Below are 12,368 nucleotides of genomic sequence, written 5' to 3'. Positions count from 1 at the left end.
ATTTTTTTCCCCCGAAAATAAACTGAGTCCGGAGACTCGCGGTGCCATGCCGCATAGCGGAACAGCGCGTTGAATCCTACGCCAGAACGGCCCCGGCAGCGCGAATGTCTCGGGCCGTCGAGGTCTGCTGCTTTGTCATAAAAGGGAGTTTCGAAGGGCATATCATTGGTGCGATCATACCAGCACTAATGCACCGGATCCCATCAGAACTCCGCAGTTAAGCGTGCTTGGGCGAGAGTAGTACTAGGACGGGTGACCCCCTGGGAAGTCCTCGTGTTGCACCCTTTTTATTTTTTGCCCGCTTTTTTATTTTTTGATAATATTTATTTTTAATTTTTCGGCTTTTGGCTTTTCGTCTTCGGATAATTTTTTTTCCCCGACAATAAACTGAGTCCGGAGACTGGCGGTGCCATGCCGCATAGCGGGACCAGCGCGTTGAATCCTACGCCAGAACGGCCCCGGCAGCGTGAATGTCTCGGGCCGTCGAGGTCTGCTGCTTTGTCATAAAAGGGAGTTTCGAAGGGCATGTCATGGGTGCGATCATACCAGCACTAATGCACCGGATCCCATCAGAACTCCGCAGTTAAGCGTGCTTGGGCGAGAGTAGTACTAGGATGGGTGACCCCCTGGGAAGTCCTCGTGTTGCACCCTTTTTATTTTTTGCCCGCTTTTTTATTTTTTGATAATATTTATTTTTAATTTTTCGGCTTTTGGCTTTTCGTCTTCGGATAATTTTTTTTCCCCGACAATAAACTGAGTCCGGAGACTGGCGGTGCCATGCCGCATAGCGGGACCAGCGCGTTGAATCCTACGCCAGAACGGCCCCGGCAGCGTGAATGTCTCGGGCCGTCGAGGTCTGCTGCTTTGTCATAAAAGGGAGTTTCGAAGGGCATGTCATGGGTGCGATCATACCAGCATTAATGCACCGGATCCCATCAGAACTCCGCAGTTAAGCGTGCTTGGGCGAGAGTAGTACTAGGATGGGTGACCCCCTGGGAAGTCCTCGTGTTGCACCTTTTTTATTTTTTGCCCGCTTTTTTATTTTTTGATAATATTTATTTTTAATTTTTCGGCTTTTGGCTTTTCCTCTTCGGATAATTTTTTTTTCCCGAAAATAAACTGAGTCCGGAGACGGGCGGTGCCATGCCGCATAGCGGAACAGCGCGTTGAATCCTACGCCAGAACGGCCCCGGCAGCGCGAATGTCTCGGGCCGTCGAGGTCTGCTGCTTTGTCATAAAAGGGAGTTTCGAAGGGCATGTCATGGGTGCGATCATACCAGCACTAATGCACCGGATCCCATCAGAACTCCGCAGTTAGGCGTGCTTGGGCGAGAGTAGTACTAGGATGGGTGACCCCCTGGGAAGTCCTCGTGTTGCACCCCTTTTATTTTTTGCCCGCTTTTTTATTTTTTGATAATATTTATTTTTAATTTTTCGGCTTTTGGCTTTTCCTCTTCGGATAATTTTTTTCCCCCGAAAATAAACTGAGTCCGGAGACTCGCGGTGCCATGCCGCATAGCGGAACAGCGCGTTGAATCCTACGCCAGAACGGCCCCGGCAGCGCGAATGTCTCGGGCCGTCGAGGTCTGCTGCTTTGTCATAAAAGGGAGTTTCGAAGGGCATGTCATGGGTGTGATCATACCAGCACTAATGCACCGGATCCCATCAGAACTCCGCAGTTAAGCGTGCTTGGGCGAGAGTAGTACTAGGACGGGTGACCCCCTGGGAAGTCCTCGTGTTGCACCCTTTTTATTTTTTTCTCCACTTTTTTATTTTTTGATAATATTTATTTTTAATTTTTCGGCTTTTGGCTTTTCCTCTTCGGATATTTTTTTTCCCCCGAAAATAAACCGAGTCCGGAGACTGGCGGTGCCATGCCGCATAGCGGGAATAGCGCGTTGAATCCTACGCCAGAACGGCCCCGGCGGCGCGAATGTCTCGGGCCGTCGAGGTCTGCTGCTTTGTCATAAAAGGGAGTTTCGATGGGCATGTCATGGGTGCGATCATACCAGCACTAATGCACCGGATCCCATCAGAACTCCGCAGTTAAGCGTGCTTGGGCGAGAGTAGTACTAGGATGGGTGACCCCCTGGGAAGTCCTCGTGTTGCACCCCTTTTATTTTTTGCCCGCTTTTTTATTTTTTGATAATATTTATTTTTAATTTTTCGGCTTTTGGCTTTTCCTCTTCGGATAATTTTTTTCCCCCGAAAATAAACTGAGTCCGGAGACTCGCGGTGCCATGCCGCATAGCGGAACAGCGCGTTGAATCCTACGCCAGAACGGCCCCGGCAGCGCGAATGTCTCGGGCCGTCGAGGTCTGCTGCTTTGTCATAAAAGGGAGTTTCGAAGGGCATATCATTGGTGCGATCATACCAGCACTAATGCACCGGATCCCATCAGAACTCCGCAGTTAAGCGTGCTTGGGCGAGAGTAGTACTAGGACGGGTGACCCCCTGGGAAGTCCTCGTGTTGCACCCTTTTTATTTTTTTCTCCACTTTTTTATTTTTTGATAATATTTATTTTTAATTTTTCGGCTTTTCGCTTTTCCTCTTCGGATATTTTTTTTCCCCCGAAAATAAACCGAGTCCGGAGACTGGCGGTGCCATGCCGCATAGCGGGAATAGCGCGTTGAATCCTACGCCAGAACGGCCCCGGCGGCGCGAATGTCTCGGGCCGTCGAGGTCTGCTGCTTTGTCATAAAAGGGAGTTTCGATGGGCATGTCATGGGTGCGATCATACCAGCACTAATGCACCGGATCCCATCAGAACTCCGCAGTTAAGCGTGCTTGGGCGAGAGTAGTACTAGGATGGGTGACCCCCTGGGAAGTCCTCGTGTTGCACCCCTTTTATTTTTTGCCCGCTTTTTTATTTTTTGATAATATTTATTTTTAATTTTTCGGCTTTTGGCTTTTCCTCTTCGGATAATTTTTTTCCCCCGAAAATAAACTGAGTCCGGAGACTCGCGGTGCCATGCCGCATAGCGGAACAGCGCGTTGAATCCTACGCCAGAACGGCCCCGGCAGCGCGAATGTCTCGGGCCGTCGAGGTCTGCTGCTTTGTCATAAAAGGGAGTTTCGAAGGGCATATCATTGGTGCGATCATACCAGCACTAATGCACCGGATCCCATCAGAACTCCGCAGTTAAGCGTGCTTGGGCGAGAGTAGTACTAGGATGGGTGACCCCCTGGGAAGTCCTCGTGTTGCACCCCTTTTATTTTTTGCCCGCTTTTTTCTTTTTTGATAACATTTATTTTTCATTTTTTGGCTTTTGGCTTTTCCTCTTCGGATAATTTTTTTCCCTCGAAAATAAACTGAGTCCGGAGACTCGCGATGCCATGCCGCATAGCGGAACAGCGCATTGAATCCTACGCCAGAACGGCCCCGGCAGCGCGAATGTCTCGGGCCGTCGAGGTCTGCTGCTTTGTCATAAAAGGATGTTTCGATGGGCATGTCATGGGTGCGATCATACCAGCACTAATGCACCGGATCCCATCAGAACTCCGCAGTTAAGCGTGCTTGGGCGAGAGTAGTACTAGGATGGGTGACCCCCTGGGAAGTTCTCGTATTGCACCCCTTTTATTTTTTGCCCGCTTTTTTATTTTTTGATAATATTTATTTTTAATTTTTCGGCTTTTGGCTTTTCCTCTTCGGATAATTTTTTTCCCTCGAAAATAAACTGAGTCCGGAGGCTCGCGGTGCCATGCCGCATAGCGGAACAGCGCGTTGAATCCTACGCCAGAACGGCCCCGGCAGCGCGAATGTCTCGGGCCGTCGAGGTCTGCTGCTTTGTCATAAACGGGAGTTTCGAAGGGCATGTCATGGGTGCGATCATACCAGCACTAATGCACCGGATCCCATCAGAACTCCGCAGTTAAGCGTGCTTGGGCGAGAGTAGTACTACGATGGGTGACCCCCTGGGAAGTCCTCGTGTTGCACCCCTTTTATTTTTTGCCCGCTTTTTTATTTTTTGATAATATTTATTTTTAATTTTTCGGCTTTTGGCTTTTCCTCTTCGGATAATTTTTTTCCCCCGAAAATAAACTGAGTCCGGAGACTCGCGGTGCCATGCCGCATAGCGGAACAGCGCGTTGAATCCTACGCCAGAACGGCCCCGGCAGCGCGAATGTCTCGGGCCGTCGAGGTCTGCTGCTTTGTCATAAAAGGGAGTTTCGAAGGGCATATCATTGGTGCGATCATACCAGCACTAATGCACCGGATCCCATCAGAACTCCGCAGTTAAGCGTGCTTGGGCGAGAGTAGTACTAGGACGGGTGACCCCCTGGGAAGTCCTCGTGTTGCACCCTTTTTATTTTTTTCTCCACTTTTTTATTTTTTGATAATATTTATTTTTAATTTTTCGGCTTTTGGCTTTTCCTCTTCGGATATTTTTTTTCCCCCGAAAATAAACCGAGTCCGGAGACTGGCGGTGCCATGCCGCATAGCGGGAATAGCGCGTTGAATCCTACGCCAGAACGGCCCCGGCGGCGCGAATGTCTCGGGCCGTCGAGGTCTGCTGCTTTGTCATAAAAGGGAGTTTCGATGGGCATGTCATGGGTGCGATCATACCAGCACTAATGCACCGGATCCCATCAGAACTCCGCAGTTAAGCGTGCTTGGGCGAGAGTAGTACTAGGATGGGTGACCCCCTGGGAAGTCCTCGTGTTGCACCCCTTTTATTTTTTGCCCGCTTTTTTATTTTTTGATAATATTTATTTTTAATTTTTCGGCTTTTGGCTTTTCCTCTTCGGATAATTTTTTTCCCCCGAAAATAAACTGAGTCCGGAGACTCGCGGTGCCATGCCGCATAGCGGAACAGCGCGTTGAATCCTACGCCAGAACGGCCCCGGCAGCGCGAATGTCTCGGGCCGTCGAGGTCTGCTACTTTGTCATAAAAGGGAGTTTCGAAGGGCATATCATTGGTGCGATCATACCAGCACTAATGCACCGGATCCCATCAGAACTCCGCAGTTAAGCGTGCTTGGGCGAGAGTAGTACTAGGATGGGTGACCCCCTGGGAAGTCCTCGTGTTGCACCCCTTTTATTTTTTGCCCGCTTTTTTCTTTTTTGATAACATTTATTTTTCATTTTTTGGCTTTTGGCTTTTCCTCTTCGGATAATTTTTTTCCCTCGAAAATAAACTGAGTCCGGAGACTCGCGATGCCATGCCGCATAGCGGAACAGCGCATTGAATCCTACGCCAGAACGGCCCCGGCAGCGCGAATGTCTCGGGCCGTCGAGGTCTGCTGCTTTGTCATAAAAGGATGTTTCGATGGGCATGTCATGGGTGCGATCATACCAGCACTAATGCACCGGATCCCATCAGAACTCCGCAGTTAAGCGTGCTTGGGCGAGAGTAGTACTAGGATGGGTGACCCCCTGGGAAGTTCTCGTGTTGCACCCCTTTTATTTTTTGCCCGCTTTTTTATTTTTTGATAATATTTATTTTTAATTTTTCGGCTTTTGGCTTTTCCTCTTCGGATAATTTTTTTCCCTCGAAAATAAACTGAGTCCGGAGGCTCGCGGTGCCATGCCGCATAGCGGAACAGCGCGTTGAATCCTACGCCAGAACGGCCCCGGCAGCGCGAATGTCTCGGGCCGTCGAGGTCTGCTGCTTTGTCATAAACGGGAGTTTCGAAGGGCATGTCATGGGTGCGATCATACCAGCACTAATGCACCGGATCCCATCAGAACTCCGCAGTTAAGCGTGCTTGGGCGAGAGTAGTACTACGATGGGTGACCCCCTGGGAAGTCCTCGTGTTGCACCCCTTTTATTTTTTGCCCGCTTTTTTATTTTTTGATAATATTTATTTTTAATTTTTCGGCTTTTGGCTTTTCCTCTTCGGATAATTTTTTTCCCCCGAAAATAAACTGAGTCCGGAGACTCGCGGTGCCATGCCGCATAGCGGAACAGCGCGTTGAATCCTACGCCAGAACGGCCCCGGCAGCGCGAATGTCTCGGGCCGTCGAGGTCTGCTGCTTTGTCATAAAAGGGAGTTTCGAAGGGCATATCATTGGTGCGATCATACCAGCACTAATGCACCGGATCCCATCAGAACTCCGCAGTTAAGCGTGCTTGGGCGAGAGTAGTACTAGGACGGGTGACCCCCTGGGAAGTCCTCGTGTTGCACCCTTTTTATTTTTTTCTCCACTTTTTTATTTTTTGATAATATTTATTTTTAATTTTTCGGCTTTTCGCTTTTCCTCTTCGGATATTTTTTTTCCCCCGAAAATAAACCGAGTCCGGAGACTGGCGGTGCCATGCCGCATAGCGGGAATAGCGCGTTGAATCCTACGCCAGAACGGCCCCGGCGGCGCGAATGTCTCGGGCCGTCGAGGTCTGCTGCTTTGTCATAAAAGGGAGTTTCGATGGGCATGTCATGGGTGCGATCATACCAGCACTAATGCACCGGATCCCATCAGAACTCCGCAGTTAAGCGTGCTTGGGCGAGAGTAGTACTAGGATGGGTGACCCCCTGGGAAGTCCTCGTGTTGCACCCCTTTTATTTTTTGCCCGCTTTTTTATTTTTTGATAATATTTATTTTTAATTTTTCGGCTTTTGGCTTTTCCTCTTCGGATAATTTTTTTCCCCCGAAAATAAACTGAGTCCGGAGACTCGCGGTGCCATGCCGCATAGCGGAACAGCGCGTTGAATCCTACGCCAGAACGGCCCCGGCAGCGCGAATGTCTCGGGCCGTCGAGGTCTGCTACTTTGTCATAAAAGGGAGTTTCGAAGGGCATATCATTGGTGCGATCATACCAGCACTAATGCACCGGATCCCATCAGAACTCCGCAGTTAAGCGTGCTTGGGCGAGAGTAGTACTAGGATGGGTGACCCCCTGGGAAGTCCTCGTGTTGCACCCCTTTTATTTTTTGCCCGCTTTTTTCTTTTTTGATAACATTTATTTTTCATTTTTTGGCTTTTGGCTTTTCCTCTTCGGATAATTTTTTTCCCTCGAAAATAAACTGAGTCCGGAGACTCGCGATGCCATGCCGCATAGCGGAACAGCGCATTGAATCCTACGCCAGAACGGCCCCGGCAGCGCGAATGTCTCGGGCCGTCGAGGTCTGCTGCTTTGTCATAAAAGGATGTTTCGATGGGCATGTCATGGGTGCGATCATACCAGCACTAATGCACCGGATCCCATCAGAACTCCGCAGTTAAGCGTGCTTGGGCGAGAGTAGTACTAGGATGGGTGACCCCCTGGGAAGTTCTCGTGTTGCACCCCTTTTATTTTTTGCCCGCTTTTTTATTTTTTGATAATATTTATTTTTAATTTTTCGGCTTTTGGCTTTTCCTCTTCGGATAATTTTTTTCCCTCGAAAATAAACTGAGTCCGGAGGCTCGCGGTGCCATGCCGCATAGCGGAACAGCGCGTTGAATCCTACGCCAGAACGGCCCCGGCAGCGCGAATGTCTCGGGCCGTCGAGGTCTGCTGCTTTGTCATAAACGGGAGTTTCGAAGGGCATGTCATGGGTGCGATCATACCAGCACTAATGCACCGGATCCCATCAGAACTCCGCAGTTAAGCGTGCTTGGGCGAGAGTAGTACTAGGATGGGTGACCCCCTGGGAAGTCCTCGTGTTGCACCCCTTTTATTTTTTGCCCGCTTTTTTATTTTTTGATAATATTTATTTTTAATTTTTCGGCTTTTGGCTTTTCCTCTTCGGATAATTTTTTTCCCCCGAAAATAAACTGAGTCCGGAGACTCGCGGTGCCATGCCGCATAGCGGAACAGCGCGTTGAATCCTACGCCAGAACGGCCCCGGCAGCGCGAATGTCTCGGGCCGTCGAGGTCTGCTGCTTTGTCATAAAAGGGAGTTTCGAAGGGCATGTCATGGGTGCGATCATACCAGCACTAATGCACCGGATCCCATCAGAACTCCGCAGTTAAGCGTGCTTGGGCGAGAGTAGTACTAGGATGGGTGACCCCCTGGGAAGTCCTCGTGTTGCACCCTTTTTATTTTTTTCTCCACTTTTTTATTTTTTGATAATATTTATTTTTAATTTTTCGGCTTTTGGCTTTTCCTCTTCGGATATTTTTTTTCCCCCGAAAATAAACTGAGTCCGGAGACTGGCGGTGCCATGCCGCATAGCGGGAATAGCGCGTTGAATCCTACGCCAGAACGGCCCCGGCGGCGCGAATGTCTCGGGCCGTCGAGGTCTGCTGCTTTGTCATAAAAGGGAGTTTCGATGGGCATGTCATGGGTGCGATCATACCAGCACTAATGCACCGGATCCCATCAGAACTCCGCAGTTAAGCGTGCTTGGGCGAGAGTAGTACTAGGATGGGTGACCCCCTGGGAAGTCCTCGTGTTGCACCCCTTTTATTTTTTGCCCGCTTTTTTATTTTTTGATAATATTTATTTTTAATTTTTCGGCTTTTGGCTTTTCCTCTTCGGATAATTTTTTTCCCCCGAAAATAAACTGAGTCCGGAGACTCGCGGTGCCATGCCGCATAGCGGAACAGCGCGTTGAATCCTACGCCAGAACGGCCCCGGCAGCGCGAATGTCTCGGGCCGTCGCAGTCTGCTGCTTTGTCATAAAAGGGAGTTTCGAAGGGCATGTCATGGGTGCGATCATACCAGCACTAATGCACCGGATCCCATCATAACTCCGCAGTTAGGCGTGCTTGGGCGAGAGAAGTACTAGGATGGGTGACCCCCTGGGAAGTCCTCGTGTTGCACCCTTTTTATTTTTTGCCCGCTTTTTTATTTTTTGATAATATTTATTTTTAATTTTTTGGCTTTTGGCTTTTCCTCTTCGGATAATTTTTTTCCCCCGAAAATAAACTGAGTCCGGAGACTGGCGGTGCCATGCCGCATAGCGGAACAGCGCGTTGAATCCTACGCCAGAACGGCCCCGGCAGCGCGAATGTCTCGGGCCGTCGAGGTCTGCTGCTTTGTCATAAAAGGGAGTTTCGAAGGGCATGTCATGGGTGCGATCATACCAGCACTAATGCACCGGATCCCATCAGAACTCCGCAGTTAAGCGTGCTTGGGCGAGAGTAGTACTAGGACGGGTGACCCCCTGGGAAGTCCTCGTGTTGCACCCTTTTTATTTTTTTCTCCACTTTTTTATTTTTTGATAATATTTATTTTTAATTTTTCGGCTTTTGGCTTTTCCTCTTCGGATATTTTTTTTCCCCCGAAAATAAACCGAGTCCGGAGACTGGCGGTGCCATGCCGCATAGCGGGAATAGCGCGTTGAATCCTACGCCAGAACGGCCCCGGCGGCGCGAATGTCTCGGGCCGTCGAGGTCTGCTGCTTTGTCATAAAAGGGAGTTTCGATGGGCATGTCATGGGTGCGATCATACCAGCACTAATGCACCGGATCCCATCAGAACTCCGCAGTTAAGCGTGCTTGGGCGAGAGTAGTACTAGGATGGGTGACCCCCTGGGAAGTCCTCGTGTTGCACCCCTTTTATTTTTTGCCCGCTTTTTTATTTTTTGATAATATTTATTTTTAATTTTTCGGCTTTTGGCTTTTCCTCTTCGGATAATTTTTTTCCCCCGAAAATAAACTGAGTCCGGAGACTCGCGGTGCCATGCCGCATAGCGGAACAGCGCGTTGAATCCTACGCCAGAACGGCCCCGGCAGCGCGAATGTCTCGGGCCGTCGCAGTCTGCTGCTTTGTCATAAAAGGGAGTTTCGAAGGGCATGTCATGGGTGCGATCATACCAGCACTAATGCACCGGATCCCATCATAACTCCGCAGTTAGGCGTGCTTGGGCGAGAGAAGTACTAGGATGGGTGACCCCCTGGGAAGTCCTCGTGTTGCACCCTTTTTATTTTTTGCCCGCTTTTTTATTTTTTGATAATATTTATTTTTAATTTTTTGGCTTTTGGCTTTTCCTCTTCGGATAATTTTTTTCCCCCGAAAATAAACTGAGTCCGGAGACTGGCGGTGCCATGCCGCATAGCGGAACAGCGCGTTGAATCCTACGCCAGAACGGCCCCGGCAGCGCGAATGTCTCGGGCCGTCGAGGTCTGCTGCTTTGTCATAAAAGGGAGTTTCGAAGGGCATGTCATGGGTGCGATCATACCAGCACTAATGCACCGGATCCCATCAGAACTCCGCAGTTAAGCGTGCTTGGGCGAGAGTAGTACTAGGACGGGTGACCCCCTGGGAAGTCCTCGTGTTGCACCCTTTTTATTTTTTTCTCCACTTTTTTATTTTTTGATAATATTTATTTTTAATTTTTCGGCTTTTGGCTTTTCCTCTTCGGATATTTTTTTTCCCCCGAAAATAAACCGAGTCCGGAGACTGGCGGTGCCATGCCGCATAGCGGGAATAGCGCGTTGAATCCTACGCCAGAACGGCCCCGGCGGCGCGAATGTCTCGGGCCGTCGAGGTCTGCTGCTTTGTCATAAAAGGGAGTTTCGATGGGCATGTCATGGGTGCGATCATACCAGCACTAATGCACCGGATCCCATCAGAACTCTGCAGTTAAGCGTGCTTGGGCGAGAGTAGTACTAGGATGGGTGACCCCCTGGGAAGTCCTCGTGTTGCACCCCTTTTATTTTTTGCCCGCTTTTTTATTTTTTGATAATATTTATTTTTAATTTTTCGGCTTTTGGCTTTTCCTCTTCGGATAATTTTTTTCCCCCGAAAATAAACTGAGTCCGGAGACTCGCGGTGCCATGCCGCATAGCGGAACAGCGCGTTGAATCCTACGCCAGAACGGCCCCGGCAGCGCGAATGTCTCGGGCCGTCGCGGTCTGCTGCTTTGTCATAAAAGGGAGTTTCAAAGGGCATGTCATGGGTGCGATCATACCAGCACTAATGCACCGGATCCCATCATAACTCCGCAGTTAGGCGTGCTTGGGCGAGAGAAGTACTAGGATGGGTGACCCCCTGGGAAGTCCTCGTGTTGCACCCTTTTTATTTTTTGCCCGCTTTTTTATTTTTTGATAATATTTATTTTTAATTTTTTGGCTTTTGGCTTTTCCTCTTCGGATAATTTTTTCCCCCCGAAAATAAACTGAGTCCGGAGACTGGCGGTGCCATGCCGCATAGCGGAACAGCGCGTTGAATCCTACGCCAGAACGGCCCCGGCAGCGCGAATGTCTCGGGCCGTCGAGGTCTGCTGCTTTGTCATAAAAGGGAGTTTCGAAGGGCATGTCATGGGTGCGATCATACCAGCACTAATGCACCGGATCCCATCAGAACTCCGCAGTTAAGCGTGCTTGGGCGAGAGTAGTACTAGGATGGGTGACCCCCTGGGAAGTCCTCGTGTTGCACCCCTTTTATTTTTTGCCCGCTTTTTTATTTTTTGATAACATTTATTTTTTATTTTTCGGCTTTTGGCTTTTCCTCTTCGGATAATTTTTTTCCCCCGAAAATAAACTGAGTCCGGAGACTGGCGGTGCCATGCCGCATAGCGGAACAGCGTGTTGAATCCTACGCCAGAATGGCCCCGGCAGCGCGAATGTCTCGGGCCGTCGAGGTCTGCTGCTTTGTCATAAAAGGGAGTTTCGAAGGGCATGTCTTGGGTGCGATCATACCAGCACTAATGCACCGGATCCTATCAGAACTCCGCAGTTAAGCGTGCTTGGGCGAGAGTAGTACTAGGATGGGTGACCCCCTGGGAAGTCCTCATGTTGCACCCTTTTTATTTTTTGCCCGCTTTTTTATTTTTTGATAATATTTATTTTTAATTTTTTGGCTTTTGGCTTTTCCTCTTAGGATAATTTTTTTCCCCCGACAATAAACTGAGTCCGGAGACTGGCGGTGCCATGCCGCATAGCGGGACTAGCGCGTTGAATCCTACGCCAGAAAGGCCCCGGCAGCGCGAATGTCTCGGGCCGTCGAGGTCTGCTGCTTTGTCATAAAAGGGTGTTTCGAAGGGCATATCATGGGTGCGATCATACCAGCACTAATACACCGGATCCCATCAGAACTCCGCAGTTAAGCGTGCTTGGGCGAGAGTAGTACTAGGATGGGTGACCCCATGGGAAGTCCTCGTGTTGCACCCCTTTTATTTTTTGCCCGCTTTTTTCTTTTTTGATAACATTTATCTTTAATTGTTTGGCTTTTGGCTTTTCCTCTTCGGATAATTTTTTTCCCCCGAAAATAAACTGAGTCCGGAGACTGGCGGTGCCATGCCGCATAGCGGGAATAGCGCGTTGAATCCTACGCCAGAACGGCCCCGGCGGCGCGAATGTCTCGGGCCGTCGAGGTCTGCTGCTTTGTCATAAAAGGGAGTTTCGATGGGCATGTCATGGGTGCGATCATACCAGCACTAATGCACCGGATCCCATCAGAACTCCGCAGTTAAGCGTGCTTGGGCGAGAGTAGTACTAGGATGGGTGACCCCCTGGGAAGTCCTCGTGTTGCACCCCTTTTATTTTTTGCCCGCTTT

At 49.6% G+C, this 12,368-nt stretch overlaps 31 non-coding genes and 3 pseudogenes across 31 annotated transcripts; all 34 read left to right on the top strand.

Annotated features, from left to right (window-relative positions):
- The first annotated feature begins 166 nt into the window (after positions 1 to 166).
- LOC149760297 (5S ribosomal RNA) lies at positions 167 to 285 on the top strand. The gene has a single exon (XR_016404736.1). It is a non-coding gene; the product is annotated as a 5S ribosomal RNA (ribosomal RNA).
- Positions 286 to 532: 247 nt separating this feature from the next.
- LOC149760296 (5S ribosomal RNA) lies at positions 533 to 651 on the top strand. Its single transcript, XR_016412019.1, has one exon. It is a non-coding gene; the product is annotated as a 5S ribosomal RNA (ribosomal RNA).
- Positions 652 to 898: 247 nt separating this feature from the next.
- On the top strand, positions 899 to 1,017 carry LOC149760295 (5S ribosomal RNA). Its single transcript, XR_016402163.1, has one exon. It is a non-coding gene; the product is annotated as a 5S ribosomal RNA (ribosomal RNA).
- Positions 1,018 to 1,263: 246 nt separating this feature from the next.
- On the top strand, positions 1,264 to 1,382 carry LOC149760294 (5S ribosomal RNA). Its single transcript, XR_016403949.1, has one exon. It is a non-coding gene; the product is annotated as a 5S ribosomal RNA (ribosomal RNA).
- Positions 1,383 to 1,628: 246 nt separating this feature from the next.
- LOC149760293 (5S ribosomal RNA) lies at positions 1,629 to 1,747 on the top strand. Its single transcript, XR_016403245.1, has one exon. It is a non-coding gene; the product is annotated as a 5S ribosomal RNA (ribosomal RNA).
- A 248-nt stretch (positions 1,748 to 1,995) lies between these two features.
- On the top strand, positions 1,996 to 2,114 carry LOC149760292 (5S ribosomal RNA). The gene has a single exon (XR_016409601.1). It is a non-coding gene; the product is annotated as a 5S ribosomal RNA (ribosomal RNA).
- A 246-nt stretch (positions 2,115 to 2,360) lies between these two features.
- Positions 2,361 to 2,479, top strand: LOC149760291 (5S ribosomal RNA). The gene has a single exon (XR_016404735.1). It is a non-coding gene; the product is annotated as a 5S ribosomal RNA (ribosomal RNA).
- Positions 2,480 to 2,727: 248 nt separating this feature from the next.
- On the top strand, positions 2,728 to 2,846 carry LOC149760290 (5S ribosomal RNA). Its single transcript, XR_016409600.1, has one exon. It is a non-coding gene; the product is annotated as a 5S ribosomal RNA (ribosomal RNA).
- Positions 2,847 to 3,092: 246 nt separating this feature from the next.
- On the top strand, positions 3,093 to 3,211 carry LOC149760289 (5S ribosomal RNA). Its single transcript, XR_016401832.1, has one exon. It is a non-coding gene; the product is annotated as a 5S ribosomal RNA (ribosomal RNA).
- A 246-nt stretch (positions 3,212 to 3,457) lies between these two features.
- LOC149760288 (5S ribosomal RNA) lies at positions 3,458 to 3,576 on the top strand. The gene has a single exon (XR_016409182.1). It is a non-coding gene; the product is annotated as a 5S ribosomal RNA (ribosomal RNA).
- A 246-nt stretch (positions 3,577 to 3,822) lies between these two features.
- Positions 3,823 to 3,941, top strand: LOC149760287 (5S ribosomal RNA). The gene has a single exon (XR_016412750.1). It is a non-coding gene; the product is annotated as a 5S ribosomal RNA (ribosomal RNA).
- Positions 3,942 to 4,187: 246 nt separating this feature from the next.
- LOC149760286 (5S ribosomal RNA) lies at positions 4,188 to 4,306 on the top strand. The gene has a single exon (XR_016404734.1). It is a non-coding gene; the product is annotated as a 5S ribosomal RNA (ribosomal RNA).
- Positions 4,307 to 4,554: 248 nt separating this feature from the next.
- Positions 4,555 to 4,673, top strand: LOC149760285 (5S ribosomal RNA). The gene has a single exon (XR_016409599.1). It is a non-coding gene; the product is annotated as a 5S ribosomal RNA (ribosomal RNA).
- A 246-nt stretch (positions 4,674 to 4,919) lies between these two features.
- Positions 4,920 to 5,038, top strand: LOC149760284 (5S ribosomal RNA). Its single transcript, XR_016401831.1, has one exon. It is a non-coding gene; the product is annotated as a 5S ribosomal RNA (ribosomal RNA).
- A 246-nt stretch (positions 5,039 to 5,284) lies between these two features.
- On the top strand, positions 5,285 to 5,403 carry LOC149760283 (5S ribosomal RNA). The gene has a single exon (XR_016410031.1). It is a non-coding gene; the product is annotated as a 5S ribosomal RNA (ribosomal RNA).
- A 246-nt stretch (positions 5,404 to 5,649) lies between these two features.
- LOC149760282 (5S ribosomal RNA) lies at positions 5,650 to 5,768 on the top strand. Its single transcript, XR_016412749.1, has one exon. It is a non-coding gene; the product is annotated as a 5S ribosomal RNA (ribosomal RNA).
- A 246-nt stretch (positions 5,769 to 6,014) lies between these two features.
- Positions 6,015 to 6,133, top strand: LOC149760281 (5S ribosomal RNA). The gene has a single exon (XR_016404733.1). It is a non-coding gene; the product is annotated as a 5S ribosomal RNA (ribosomal RNA).
- Positions 6,134 to 6,381: 248 nt separating this feature from the next.
- Positions 6,382 to 6,500, top strand: LOC149760280 (5S ribosomal RNA). Its single transcript, XR_016409598.1, has one exon. It is a non-coding gene; the product is annotated as a 5S ribosomal RNA (ribosomal RNA).
- Positions 6,501 to 6,746: 246 nt separating this feature from the next.
- Positions 6,747 to 6,865, top strand: LOC149760279 (5S ribosomal RNA). The gene has a single exon (XR_016401830.1). It is a non-coding gene; the product is annotated as a 5S ribosomal RNA (ribosomal RNA).
- Positions 6,866 to 7,111: 246 nt separating this feature from the next.
- On the top strand, positions 7,112 to 7,230 carry LOC149760278 (5S ribosomal RNA). The gene has a single exon (XR_016409922.1). It is a non-coding gene; the product is annotated as a 5S ribosomal RNA (ribosomal RNA).
- A 246-nt stretch (positions 7,231 to 7,476) lies between these two features.
- LOC149760277 (5S ribosomal RNA) lies at positions 7,477 to 7,595 on the top strand. The gene has a single exon (XR_016409597.1). It is a non-coding gene; the product is annotated as a 5S ribosomal RNA (ribosomal RNA).
- A 246-nt stretch (positions 7,596 to 7,841) lies between these two features.
- On the top strand, positions 7,842 to 7,960 carry LOC149760276 (5S ribosomal RNA). Its single transcript, XR_016412018.1, has one exon. It is a non-coding gene; the product is annotated as a 5S ribosomal RNA (ribosomal RNA).
- A 248-nt stretch (positions 7,961 to 8,208) lies between these two features.
- Positions 8,209 to 8,327, top strand: LOC149760275 (5S ribosomal RNA). Its single transcript, XR_016409595.1, has one exon. It is a non-coding gene; the product is annotated as a 5S ribosomal RNA (ribosomal RNA).
- A 246-nt stretch (positions 8,328 to 8,573) lies between these two features.
- On the top strand, positions 8,574 to 8,692 carry LOC149760274 (5S ribosomal RNA; annotated as a pseudogene).
- Positions 8,693 to 8,938: 246 nt separating this feature from the next.
- LOC149760273 (5S ribosomal RNA) lies at positions 8,939 to 9,057 on the top strand. Its single transcript, XR_016401804.1, has one exon. It is a non-coding gene; the product is annotated as a 5S ribosomal RNA (ribosomal RNA).
- A 248-nt stretch (positions 9,058 to 9,305) lies between these two features.
- LOC149760272 (5S ribosomal RNA) lies at positions 9,306 to 9,424 on the top strand. Its single transcript, XR_016409594.1, has one exon. It is a non-coding gene; the product is annotated as a 5S ribosomal RNA (ribosomal RNA).
- Positions 9,425 to 9,670: 246 nt separating this feature from the next.
- LOC149760271 (5S ribosomal RNA) lies at positions 9,671 to 9,789 on the top strand (annotated as a pseudogene).
- Positions 9,790 to 10,035: 246 nt separating this feature from the next.
- Positions 10,036 to 10,154, top strand: LOC149760270 (5S ribosomal RNA). Its single transcript, XR_016401803.1, has one exon. It is a non-coding gene; the product is annotated as a 5S ribosomal RNA (ribosomal RNA).
- Positions 10,155 to 10,402: 248 nt separating this feature from the next.
- On the top strand, positions 10,403 to 10,521 carry LOC149760269 (5S ribosomal RNA). Its single transcript, XR_016401446.1, has one exon. It is a non-coding gene; the product is annotated as a 5S ribosomal RNA (ribosomal RNA).
- A 246-nt stretch (positions 10,522 to 10,767) lies between these two features.
- Positions 10,768 to 10,886, top strand: LOC149760268 (5S ribosomal RNA; annotated as a pseudogene).
- A 246-nt stretch (positions 10,887 to 11,132) lies between these two features.
- Positions 11,133 to 11,251, top strand: LOC149760267 (5S ribosomal RNA). Its single transcript, XR_016409593.1, has one exon. It is a non-coding gene; the product is annotated as a 5S ribosomal RNA (ribosomal RNA).
- Positions 11,252 to 11,497: 246 nt separating this feature from the next.
- On the top strand, positions 11,498 to 11,616 carry LOC149760266 (5S ribosomal RNA). The gene has a single exon (XR_016407322.1). It is a non-coding gene; the product is annotated as a 5S ribosomal RNA (ribosomal RNA).
- A 247-nt stretch (positions 11,617 to 11,863) lies between these two features.
- Positions 11,864 to 11,982, top strand: LOC149760265 (5S ribosomal RNA). Its single transcript, XR_016404241.1, has one exon. It is a non-coding gene; the product is annotated as a 5S ribosomal RNA (ribosomal RNA).
- A 247-nt stretch (positions 11,983 to 12,229) lies between these two features.
- LOC149760264 (5S ribosomal RNA) lies at positions 12,230 to 12,348 on the top strand. Its single transcript, XR_016409592.1, has one exon. It is a non-coding gene; the product is annotated as a 5S ribosomal RNA (ribosomal RNA).
- Positions 12,349 to 12,368: the final 20 nt, after the last annotated feature.

The sequence above is a fragment of the Phoenix dactylifera genome, chromosome 4 (assembly GCF_051530095.1).
Source record: "Phoenix dactylifera cultivar Ajwa chromosome 4, Ajwa_hap1_PhDact_Kaust_v1.1, whole genome shotgun sequence".
Classification (NCBI taxonomy): domain Eukaryota; kingdom Viridiplantae; phylum Streptophyta; class Magnoliopsida; order Arecales; family Arecaceae; genus Phoenix; species Phoenix dactylifera.
This window is presented reverse-complemented; position numbering and strand designations above follow the sequence as displayed.